The sequence below is a fragment of the Plectropomus leopardus genome, chromosome 8 (assembly GCF_026936395.1).
Source record: "Plectropomus leopardus strain MGB_pleo_1.0 chromosome 8, ASM2693639v1, whole genome shotgun sequence".
Lineage (NCBI taxonomy): Eukaryota > Metazoa > Chordata > Actinopteri > Perciformes > Serranidae > Plectropomus > Plectropomus leopardus.
This window is the reverse complement of record NC_142183.1, coordinates 38,005,015-38,016,438: the sequence shown is the minus strand read 5'-3', so window position 1 is coordinate 38,016,438 and position 11,424 is coordinate 38,005,015. Positions and strand designations below refer to the sequence as shown.

The window sequence follows — 11,424 nt, the reverse complement described above, 5'->3', positions numbered from 1 at the left end:
TGCAATGCTAACTCCATCTACATAGACTGATGATGCAACAAGAACTGATGTAAGCTGAGGAACTCTGGCAGAAAACCTGTTGGACATTCTCAGGATAAGATGTGACTGATGCTGTAGTGACCTTGTCCATTTCAACTGAAGGCTTGAGAAATGAACTTGTGTCCAAATAGTAAGCCATCATTTTCTGATGCTTAACAGCCAATGTAAGAGCTACATTTTTGAAGTTGTGTGCATTACGAATCACCCGTTTGAAGAATTTGTGTTTCCCCTCGAATCGCATTGTCCAAACATCTGAAAGGGGACCAAATGCTTTGATCATCTCGGGGTAATGCTCGAGGTAGTGATGCTTTGGCTGTAATCTAACATCTGGGAATGTTGTTTGCAACAAGTCTCTGTGCTCTGACATTTTGCAGTCAAGGAAATGTACTGACTCTTCAGTGTGCTTTGTTGCGACAGCCAACTCAACAATGTCTTTTAGGAGCAGCAGAATGTTCCATGCATTGTCTCCCTCAGGGACTTTATGGCCAATGATAAGTGGGGGCAGCCTGAGTAGGGTCCAGTTCTCATGGCCATTGTCACCCATGGTCCTTTTGGTAGAGAAGCCGTGGGCAATTGGCTGAGGCTGGTCAGTTTTGTCATGAAAAGCATATTCAAAAGTTTTCATGGCATGGTTCAGTGTTTCTATGGTGAAATATTTCTTAGAAATCATGTCTGAAATGCAGAGCGATAGCTCAACAGGAACAATCCCTTCCAAAAGGTCATGGAGGATGTCAGGGGGGTACCCACGGACAACATGAATGTGCTCCAGACTGTCAGTCATACACACTCTCCTTTAACACCATACCTTTTTGCCATGGTGGGATCCTGCTTTACCTCCTACACCTGCTGGATGTGAGTGTCTATAGTGCGGGGTTCAAAAGCACCTGAATTAACCTCCTTGGCTTGCATCTCGCCTCTCGTCGCCATGCAGAACATGCAGAATCTGTCCACCGTAAAGCTTTCGAAGAATCCTGCCAGAGAATGAGCAGCCAGGTTATCTGCGGCCACATATAAAACTGTATCTTTGACACATTCTCCCAACTTCTCAACATACACACCATGTTGCTCCAAAGAAGCCAGATCCTCAATGAGAGGGTGGAGAATTTTGGCATAGCCAAATTCTTTTACATCAGAGGCTTTACACAAAACGGCTAGCTGAATGGAGTGGAGTGTGGATCTGTATTTTGATGGCACATTAGCTATCACCCAATACACTGCACTCCTTTTATGTTTTTTTTTTCTTTTTAGATGTTCCTAAAGGATTGGACACTTCAAAGTCATCTGTATAAAGTCCCACAGAGATTTTGATTTCCCCCCTTTAAGGAGGTCATTGTCATTACAGTACGAACCATCTCTGTATGAACTGTACTCATGTTGCACATGCTTTTGGATGGGAAGAGCTTTATCCAAAATGTCTGCCCTATTCAACATCTTCTGTAGCATTGGATGCAAAGGTACATATACAGCACTACATTTTTTTCCTCTTTCAATAAGGTACTCCACTGATTTAACCTCTGTGAAGTTTTTATTCACATATGCTGCTCTCCTTTTTGTTGTTGATAAGGGGCCATCCTTGCTGCAGAATTTCATGATCACATTACTCTTTGCGGCAGCCCTGACTAACTCTTCCACAACTGAATCGTCTACATCTGTATGTTGTTTCAGAATGTCCTTGACTGCATTATGCAGTAGTGGCTGGGCTAGTTCACACATCTGTAACAGCTGTTGTATAACTTCTTGTACCATATTTTCTGGAATGTGTAGCACTGTTTGCATCTTTTAAAAAAAGAGCTGCTTGATTGTGCTCCAGCTGTTTCTCTAGATAATGAAGATCTTCATTGGTAGAATCCTCAGTCTTCTGATTCAGAGGTGTCATTTGGAGGCTCATGTTCTTCTTGGGCCATTTCATTAGTTACACTACCAGAGACAATTTCTGGCCTGAACATCCTCCAGTTGTGTGTTCTGTACTCCTTACTTCTGGGTGCATACACATTGGTGTGAAAGTTACAGCCATTAAATGGGCACTGGACTCTATGATTTACCTTCAAATGTGTACTGTGCAGGTGAGTGAGAAAGACTGCTTCTGTGCAGGGTGCAGAAAAATCACATGACTGACACTGAAAGGTTACTTATGCAGTGTCTCTTGGTTGTGCACCCTGGGTTTTCTGGTGAATCTTTGCTAAGTGGACCTTGAGTGCATTAATGGAGTTGAATGTGCACACACATTCTTGGTGTAAGCAGGGAAATGGGACAGTTCTACCATATTTTCTGTGTTTTAACCGATAATGTTTTAACAGGTAACCCCTTTTCTCACACATAAACTCACAATACTTACACTTCCACAGCATCCTCACAACACAAGGATCTCTAAAAATAGAAAACAAGGAAACTTTTAGCTCAACAACTCAGCTCAACAGTATCACTGTTAAAAAACAAATATGGTAATAGAACCGAAATGACGTCTGTGTTACACATAAAACCAGCATGTAAACAAGCGTGTGTGTGCGAGAGAGAGTGAGAGGGGGAAAGAGAGTGGGCACGGAGCGGGTCGAGTAGATCAACGCGTGGTGCGCAGCTCGCGGCATCCACAACATAAACACCTCCACCTCCTTCCTTTGCCCCCGACAGCAGCAGCAGTTGAACCACTTTTCTACCGCATGAAATGGCGGAAATATAAATTATAGTCGCGCAAACTTGCCAGTATTTGAGCTGTCCTCAGACTGTTAACACTAAGCTAACTTTAACATTCAGCTGACACTATTTTGAGTGGACATTAGCTAGCTAGCAATAAGCATGTATTAACACCATGCACAGGTTCAAACAGTACATTAACATGTGACAGATAAAAACAGCATCAACAAATTATCTCCAAGCTTTGGCTGTTAAAAGTTCCCACAAAGATAACGAGGCTTCTTATTTTACATACTAACCGTTCACAGCGTTCAGTAAAGCTGCTTCCTGGTGAGGGTGCCGACAGACCGTCTGCTGTAGCTGCCTGTGCTCGTCCCGCCCAAGCCCCCAGGAAGTGCACCACCCTCTGAAGCAAAATTTACATAGTGGCCGAAAGTGGAACTACAGCGTCACGTGATGCACACTGGCCCAGAAAGACCTTTCTCCATTTGTTAACATTGGGAAAGAGACCTCCTTTTTTTTTGAGACATGTTGACTTTTCAGAACGCATTTTTTTATAGCCATTATTAAAAAAATTAAGTCCTAAAGATGTAAAATGCGCTATTTTCCAAATCAAGATTTGGAATTCGGACATTTCTTCAGACATAAAATGAACACGCATCAGACCCGCGGGACTCTACCGCGTGAACGTGCATGTGGGCTTCTGCATCGCCGTAGTGATGGATATTTTTGCTGTAATTCATCAGTTTTTAATCACAATTCATCATTTTTACCATTTTACAACACATCCATACGCTGCTGGCTGTAAAGCTGTAATATGGACGTCTTACCGTGTCTGTGCCAGAGACCGTATATACAGTCTACAGTCTGTATTCAAACTACCGGTTATCAGTGAGCAGCGTGGAGCTCTAGTTACAGTTACTAAAAGGTACTGAACGTAGTATTTTTAAAAGTTGAGCTGTGTAATAAAACATGGGGCAATATTACAAGCACCACCTTTTATTACCTTACATTCTGATTCTGTTAATTTGATTTCTCCGGTCGTGATTACGATATGATTCCCTGATGAGTTGTATGTATATGTGTGTGTGCGTAGAGAGAGAGAGAGAGAGAGATATAAATAGACCATTATTTGATAATCACATAAATATTAAAACCGACAGCACTGTCGTTATACTGCAGATTAGCTGCTGTTGCTAATAAGCTAAGCTACTACGAGAGGAATGCTCGTGCACCGGCGCTGTTCGCTTCGAGCACTCAGGTCATCTGTGTGAGCTAGCCAGTGAGTCGGAGTCAATGCTCGGGTACACTCGGCCGCGTTCGGCTGTTGTTAATCACTTCTACGCATGCTCTATGGGCCAGTAGATCCGGGTATTTTACACTTTTCTAAACCCAGAAAAAGAGTTTTCTCTGCTTCATGCGCCACTGAGCAGCTCTCATAGGAATGAATGAGGCCCCGCCCCCACGGCTGTATCCAGACTTCCTTATAATACATCCATGATCCCGCCGAGTCAGTGTCAACCTCCGTGCAAGCACTGTTACCAACCGTTGCACTGGCCTTGTGTTGGACCAGGCAGGTTTTTGAATTAGGCCCCTCCTCTTTCTTATGAAACTCAACATACTAAGGTATCTCTACTAAACCTGATTAGTGCAATGACTCTTTCAGCTAAATAGTACAATCAACTAATGTTGTTTAGTAATGATAGCAGGTTTTTACAAAACATAAAAGTTTCAGTAATGATCACTCAGTTTAATTAGAAACAAAATCTGGGTTTACAGTGTGGGTTTACTATATTGCTTTCTGATGTGAGCCACGAGACAGTGGAGTGTGAACCAAACCAGGGGTCCGTTTCACAAAGCAGGTTCAACAAACTCTGAGTGTAACCCTGAACTCTGAGTTGATCTACTCTGAGATAGGAAACTCTGAGTTTCCGGTTCCAGAAGAGCTGATTTGAGTTGGTTTAATCAACTCGGAGTAGTTTCACCTGGAGTTAAGCGCGTGCACCACAACTATAAAAAGCCAGCATCAATGGAGCCCCGATTCGACGAGTCACCATGGCAACGGGAAGCGGAGGGCTGCGTTCTCCATCCCACTCGAATTGGAAATTTTAATGCGCTCATATGCGGAGTTTGAACACGTTTTTAGAAAGAAGTGCAACACCGCTGCAGCTGCAAAAGAGAGGGAGACGGCGTGGGAGAACATTGCTGCCAGGGTCAATGCGTAAGTTTAAATGTAGTCCTTTGCAATCACAATACTATTACAGGGGAAAACTGTTTGAATGGTAGCGTATTAATTTATTTCATTTTATTTCATTTAGGTGCAGTCCCGTGGGGGAGAAGTGCACGTGGGGATGGGGATGGGGATGTGTGTGCCATCTATGCAGCCAATCACACTGGGAAATCCTAAAAGAAATTAAAATTACTAATCCCAGTCTGAGGTTGCAGCACGTCATTAACGGAATATGATTCAAAATTAATTTAACAGATCTCTACATCATTCACCTGCAATCCTGTGGAACTCCTCCTTGATGGCTCTGACAGGTTTATGTCCAGGGAAAACGACAAAGATGTGTAAAAGTCGTTTCAGGGCCAGGCACACTTTTCTGACCGCCCTGCATACAGTTGCCTTGCTTAAATGCTCTGCATCTCCGACATTATACAAGAAACTGCCATTTGCAAAGAACCGCAGTGCAACACACAATATCTGATGGGATGTGAGAGCATGACTGCGGTTGGTAATGTTGCAAATGTAAGGACGGATTAGGTTGTGTATGTATAATATGGACTGTGATGTGAAACGGTACCGCTCAAAAAGATAACTGTCTGGAAATGCGAGAACATCTATCCGCGGTCTGAAAACAATCTCCTGACGAATATTTAGGCCTAATTCTCTGTGCAGTAATGCTGCTCCTTCATCCACTGGATCATTAATGAAAAGGCATGCCATTTTGACAGACGGCAGAACTTTACTCCGACGCTCGCCTGCTGACTGAATGAATGAATGAGGAAATCAAATAGCGTATGTGGCTGAAAGAGGGCGGAGACTGAGAGAAACTCGAGCTTCATTGAGAAAAACCTGGTCCCAACCAGGTTAGGTTCATAGAGTCTGTTACTACGGTAACTGACAGAGAGCTTAAGTTACCCCTCTCTGTGAAACAGGCCAGAGTTACACTTCTTTCTCTGGTTTGAGTTACCTCCCTTTTTGAAACGGAAAACTCAGAGTTTCCCTCATTTCAGGGTTAACAGACTCAGAGTTTTCACTAAACCTGCTTTGTGAAATGGACCTCAGGAGAGCAGGGGTCCGAGCACAAACGACCAAGAATAAAGTTCAAAATTAGGAACGGCCAGGCTGCCATTCTCCCTCCTCCTCTGTAGAGTAGACATTTTCAAACGCGGCCACTTTCAGTCCCAGATGAATTTGGAAGTTGCAGATTGGAGTTTGCTCCAATAGTCAGGTGGAGGGGGAAGGGGGACCATAGCACTGACAAAATTAATCTGAGGCAAGGCATTCATTTTTATAATAGAGACACGGGCCTGAATAGAGATAGGAAGACCAATTCACTGGTCCATGCCCCTCAGGACCTTGTTCAGAGCAAGAGAATAATTATAGTTAACAATCTGATTCAGGGAAGAAAAAAATCTCAATTCCCAGATATTTAAACTGTTGCACTATGGGTGTATTAACAACAACCGATGTTTGGGCAGAATCATTCAGATGTGGGTTAGCAGACTTAGACCAATTAATTTTAAAACCTGACATATTTTCAAACTCCTCACAGATGGACAAGAGGTGCAATACAGACTGGGCAGGATTTTCTAGAAATACTAATATGTCGTCCGCAAATAAAGATAGTTGGTGTTGTGTGTTCCGGATAGTGATGGGTGAGATCAGACTGGACTGACAAATTCATTGAGCCAACGGCTCCAAGGAGAGCAGAAATAGTGCAGGAGTTAAAGGGCAGCCGTGGAAAGAGAGTGCAGAGAGTTTGACCAATTAGCACCTGTGCTGAGGGGTTTGAATATAATGTTTTGACTAACCCAATAAAAGTGTTACCAAAGCCCATCACCTCCAGAACAGACTACAAATACGACTGCTCTAATCGGTCGAAGTCTTTCATGGCATCAAGTGAAAGCACAGACATGGGTGTATTGTTGTCTGTTGCAGCATCAATGATGTGCAGAGGGCGTCTGACATTATCTGTTGCCAGTCGTGATTTTATAAAGCCTGTCTGATCAAAATTGACTAAAGATGGCATGTAACATTCAAGGCGACGAGCGAGGAGTTTCGCAAAAATCAAGTCAGAATTAGGGGGCTAAGAGGACAGTAACTAGAACAATCAGTGGGGTCCTTATTTCTTTTCAACAGCAGCGAAATGAGTGCTGTGTTCATAATCCCTTGAGAATCTGTCTTTTTCAATTGAAAAAAATAATCATATCCAGAAGAAATGGGCCAAGCTGTTCTGAAAAACTGACATAAAATTGATTCAATTGATTCAAAAATCAGTCACACCGGGTTTTGTCCAAGGGCACCCTTTTGAATGTTGACCAGAAACTGCTTACATCAATTTTAGCAGAGTAACAATAATTATTAAACTTATTTTGAATTCTGACCAATCTGGCTTTGTCCCCAAAAGACATTTGAGTTATAATGTTAGAAGAACAATAAACACTCTCCTCCAGAGGGCCCACAAGTGAACCAATAATTATTAACTGGCATCTTTCTTAGCTGGAAGGGCCAATTAAGGCCCCCCTTCACCTAAGGGGCCACAAGGGCCAATAATGGAAATATAAAGGGTCAGTTAACCATTAATGACTAGTGGACAAGTGGACCAGGCATCACTAACTGGCATCTTTGTATTGGAAAAGTCACGCACCTACCAGGATGGCTCTGTGTAAGTGCCCGTTGCTATGGTAATTAATGGTCCAGGTCAGTCCTCCTCTCCCCTCTCCTCTCAGGTCAGCTCAAAGGAGGCAGTTGAATTCTGGAAATGTCCCTGTTAAACTCCTCTATTTTACAGCCATACCTTTCACCAAATAGTCAAAATATTATAACGGGAAGCGAAAGGAGGTCGTAACTAACGCAGAAATACCAAATTTGCCTGGAAGAATATCTGCTACATATCCCTAATCCTTGTGTAAGAAAAAGCTTGTGGCAGCAAATTTCCAAGAATTTCTCATCTCAGTTTGTATCTCCCTTCCTTTGGAGGTGCACTGAGCCAGCTGTGTTGGGTTGTCAGCTTTCAAACTTACTTCTTCTCCAACCGCCACAAGTTTTTCTACATTCTGATATACATTGTGTATGAAGACCTTAAATTGTGGGCACAGACTTTGTTCGAGAAATTTTTGTGAACGAGCAGAAATAGAAATATCTAGAGTGCGGGAGCTCATTAGTGATGTCACGTGCTCTGACCTCCAACATTCCGTCTCCATTTGGCTCCGTTATAAATGCAGAAATCATCTGAAAAGAGCATGAAACTTAAATCGCCAAAACTCAAAACATGGTAAAAGATACAAAAGCGCTGAATCATACCAGAACAGTTGAAGGCCTTGTGACCCGTTAAACGGTTAAATGGAGTCTCTAGCTGAAAGTGCGCAGAAGCAGTAGACTTTGAAAGTGGAGTGGGTTAAAGAGAAATTGAAAAATGTCCCCAATCATTTAAATGGGAAAAAAGTTTTTAAAAAAGCGTAATATTTTAAAAAGTATAAAGAGTAGAAATGAGAACAGCCATAGCAGTCATGTCCTGAACAAACTGAACGTTCTGATAGTTGAATGGTTTAAATAGCATAGATGCACAAGCATCCACACTAATAAAGATTTGGATAACAATAGCGTGGATGCACAAGCATCCACATTAATCAAAGCTTGAGAAGAAATTACACAAAATAAAAAAATAAACTAAAAAAAAAAAAAAACTTGGTGTATATCATGGAAATACAAAATACAAAAGGCATTTTTAAACCAAGTTTAATAGATGATACATTCAAAATATGGGCAGACCAAGGACTGAGCAGATTTAGACAGATGATTACTAATAAGGGGGTGGATACTTTGCAAAAAATATCATCCAGATCTTCCAAATAATCAATTTTCTGAATACCTACAGATAGGAAGATATCTGATAAAAAACAATGGATTACAATAAAACCTCAAATGACATCCTTTAATCTTATATATAGCTAACAGAAATTATGAACAAAACTCTGAGAATGTACTGGGACAACTATGCAGGCTTATCAGAGGTAAGCCTGCAGGGAGAGACTTAAAGTACTGATTAACTGATAAAATAAATTCCACATGAATATATCTGAAGAAGAATGGACAGGCATGGGTTGGAGCTTGGATACTCCATGGCAAATCCTCCCAGGCACTGTCTCTCACAGCAGACCTGTATAGAATACTATGTAAGAAGATGTAGCACCTATACTCTATACTCTATAAGGATAGCTATATATCAATTACCGAGGTTCTGAGCAGTGCAGTTGATAAAACTCACAAGAAGATGTTAAACAGCTGGCAGATTTATTGCACAATCTCTGCAACAACAACATCTTATTAGTCTCTTGAAACTGAAGGAATTATTATTATTAGGGCCTGAGCACCGCAAGGTGCGAGGACCCTCTTGAAACTGAAGGAATTATTATTAGAGCCTAAGCACCGAAAGGTGCAAGGAACCTCTTGAAACTGAAGGAATTATTATTAGGGCCTGAGCACCAAATGGTGCGAGGAACCTCTTGAAACTGAAGTAATTCTTATTATTATTAGGGCCTGAGCACCGCAAGGTGCGAGGACCCTCTTGAAACCGAAGGAATTATTATTAGAGCCTAAGCACCGAAAGGTGAGAGGACCCTCTTGTAACTGAAGGAGTTATTTTTAGGGCCCGAGCACTGAACGGTGCGAGGACCCTCTTGAAAATGAAGGAATTCTTATTATTATTATTAGGGCCTGAGCACCGAACAATGCGAGGTTCCTCTTGAAACTGAAGGAATTACAATTATTATTATTATTCTTATTATTATTATTATTATTATAAAGCAGCCACCGCAGCACATTTTACCTAGAGCTGTGAAACTTTAGAGGCCTGTGCAACACCCCAGTACCTACAAAAAAAGTCTTTTGGGGCCATACCGTAAAACCAATAGGAAGTCAGCCATTTTGATTTGAAGTTGTAATTTTGGTATATTTTTGGCCATTTTCAGGGGTTGTGATCTTGAGAACTTGGCCTAGAGCTTTCATCAGATTGACTTCAAATGTTATGGCTTCCCTCATAAGACGAAGTCAGGTGGACAATTTTGATGTATCGACATGACATCAAAAACTGTTGTAACTTCGCCCCAGATGGTCGGATCTTTCCAAAATTTTATAGATTTGATAAGAGTCCAGGCCTGAAGACATCTGCAGTGCAATTGTGAATCTTACTCATAGCGCCACCTATTGGTAGCAGGAAGTTACTTCTTTTACTTTTTGATGTTTCCCCTGTAGCAGGTTAACTTAATTGACCTTGTATCCAATTAGAATGCTGTAAAGACCTTCATGATGCACAAAAATTTAACTTTTGAGTTTTCATCAAATGCTGTTGCCAAAGTTATGCATTATTCGCCATAAAACTGGAAGCACTTTTTGAGAGGCAAGACATGCACCAAAACTCACCACACCTAGCACACACATCAGAAGTCCTAAAATTTGATATTTGATCTGATTTTTTTTGCACTGATGTGCCAAAATGGCTTTGTAGCACCCCCTACAGATTTCAACCAAGCAGCCCCTGCAGTACATTTCACCTTGAGCTTCAAAACTTGGGAGGCATGTGTAACAGCCCAAGACCTACAGAAAAGCCTCGTGGAACCATACCCTTAACCCAACTGGAAGTCGGCTATTTTGAATTGAATGTGCAATTTTAACGTATTTTTGGCCATTTTCAGGGCTTGCAATTTTTCGATCTTCTCCTACAGATTTCATCCGATTGACTTCAAAATTTAATAATCCTCTCAGAAGGCCTGGGACATCAAAAGTTATTACACTTGTGAGTTTTTGTCACATCATGTGGTTGTTACTGGGCCAATCATTTCCATTTCTCACCATTAACCAGGAAGTAGTTTATAACTCTGAGGGACATGGTCCAATCTTCACCAAAATTCACATGTATGATGACAGTCTTACCCTGAACACATCTACATGACAACCATTATCAATACTTTTAGCACCCCCTACCAGCAACATGAAATGTCATGGAAATTACATGCTTTCTTCTTTGATGGAATGCTCCTGCAGATTGTATACGATTGACTTCAAATCTGGTGACAAAACCTTTAAGACCTTAATGACGCCTCCCTCTGAAGTATAGGTTCTCCATGAACGCTGTTGCCATGGAGACCCAGTGGTGGCCACCAAAAAGGAAGTTGTTGTAACTTCACTTTACATCAAACAATTGGCCCCAGATTTCACACTTGTGGTCAAGCTGCAGCCCTTAACACATCAACATGCCCTTTAATATGACACACACAAGACGCTTCGTACCACAACTATCCTTTGATTTTCATGAAGTTCACATGTTTTGTTCGACAAATGATGTAGACCAAGATGCTACAGATTTTGTGTGTCCAAAGGAAGTAATTCACCATGTGAAATATCTCCCTCAAGGGTCCAAAGTCTCTACATACTTTTTTTAAGTTTCACTGAAAAGGACGACTGTATCACTCAGAGTCCCTACAGTAGCCTTGACTTGTATCCAAAATCCTGATGCGAATCAGTTCAGT

At 41.6% G+C, this 11,424-nt stretch overlaps 1 pseudogene; it reads right to left on the bottom strand.

The window, feature by feature from the left end:
- The window catches only part of LOC148189045 (uncharacterized), a 38,820-nt pseudogene extending 36,285 nt beyond the window's left edge, over nucleotides 1-2,535 (bottom strand).
- Between the last annotated feature and the right edge of the window lie 8,889 nt (nucleotides 2,536-11,424).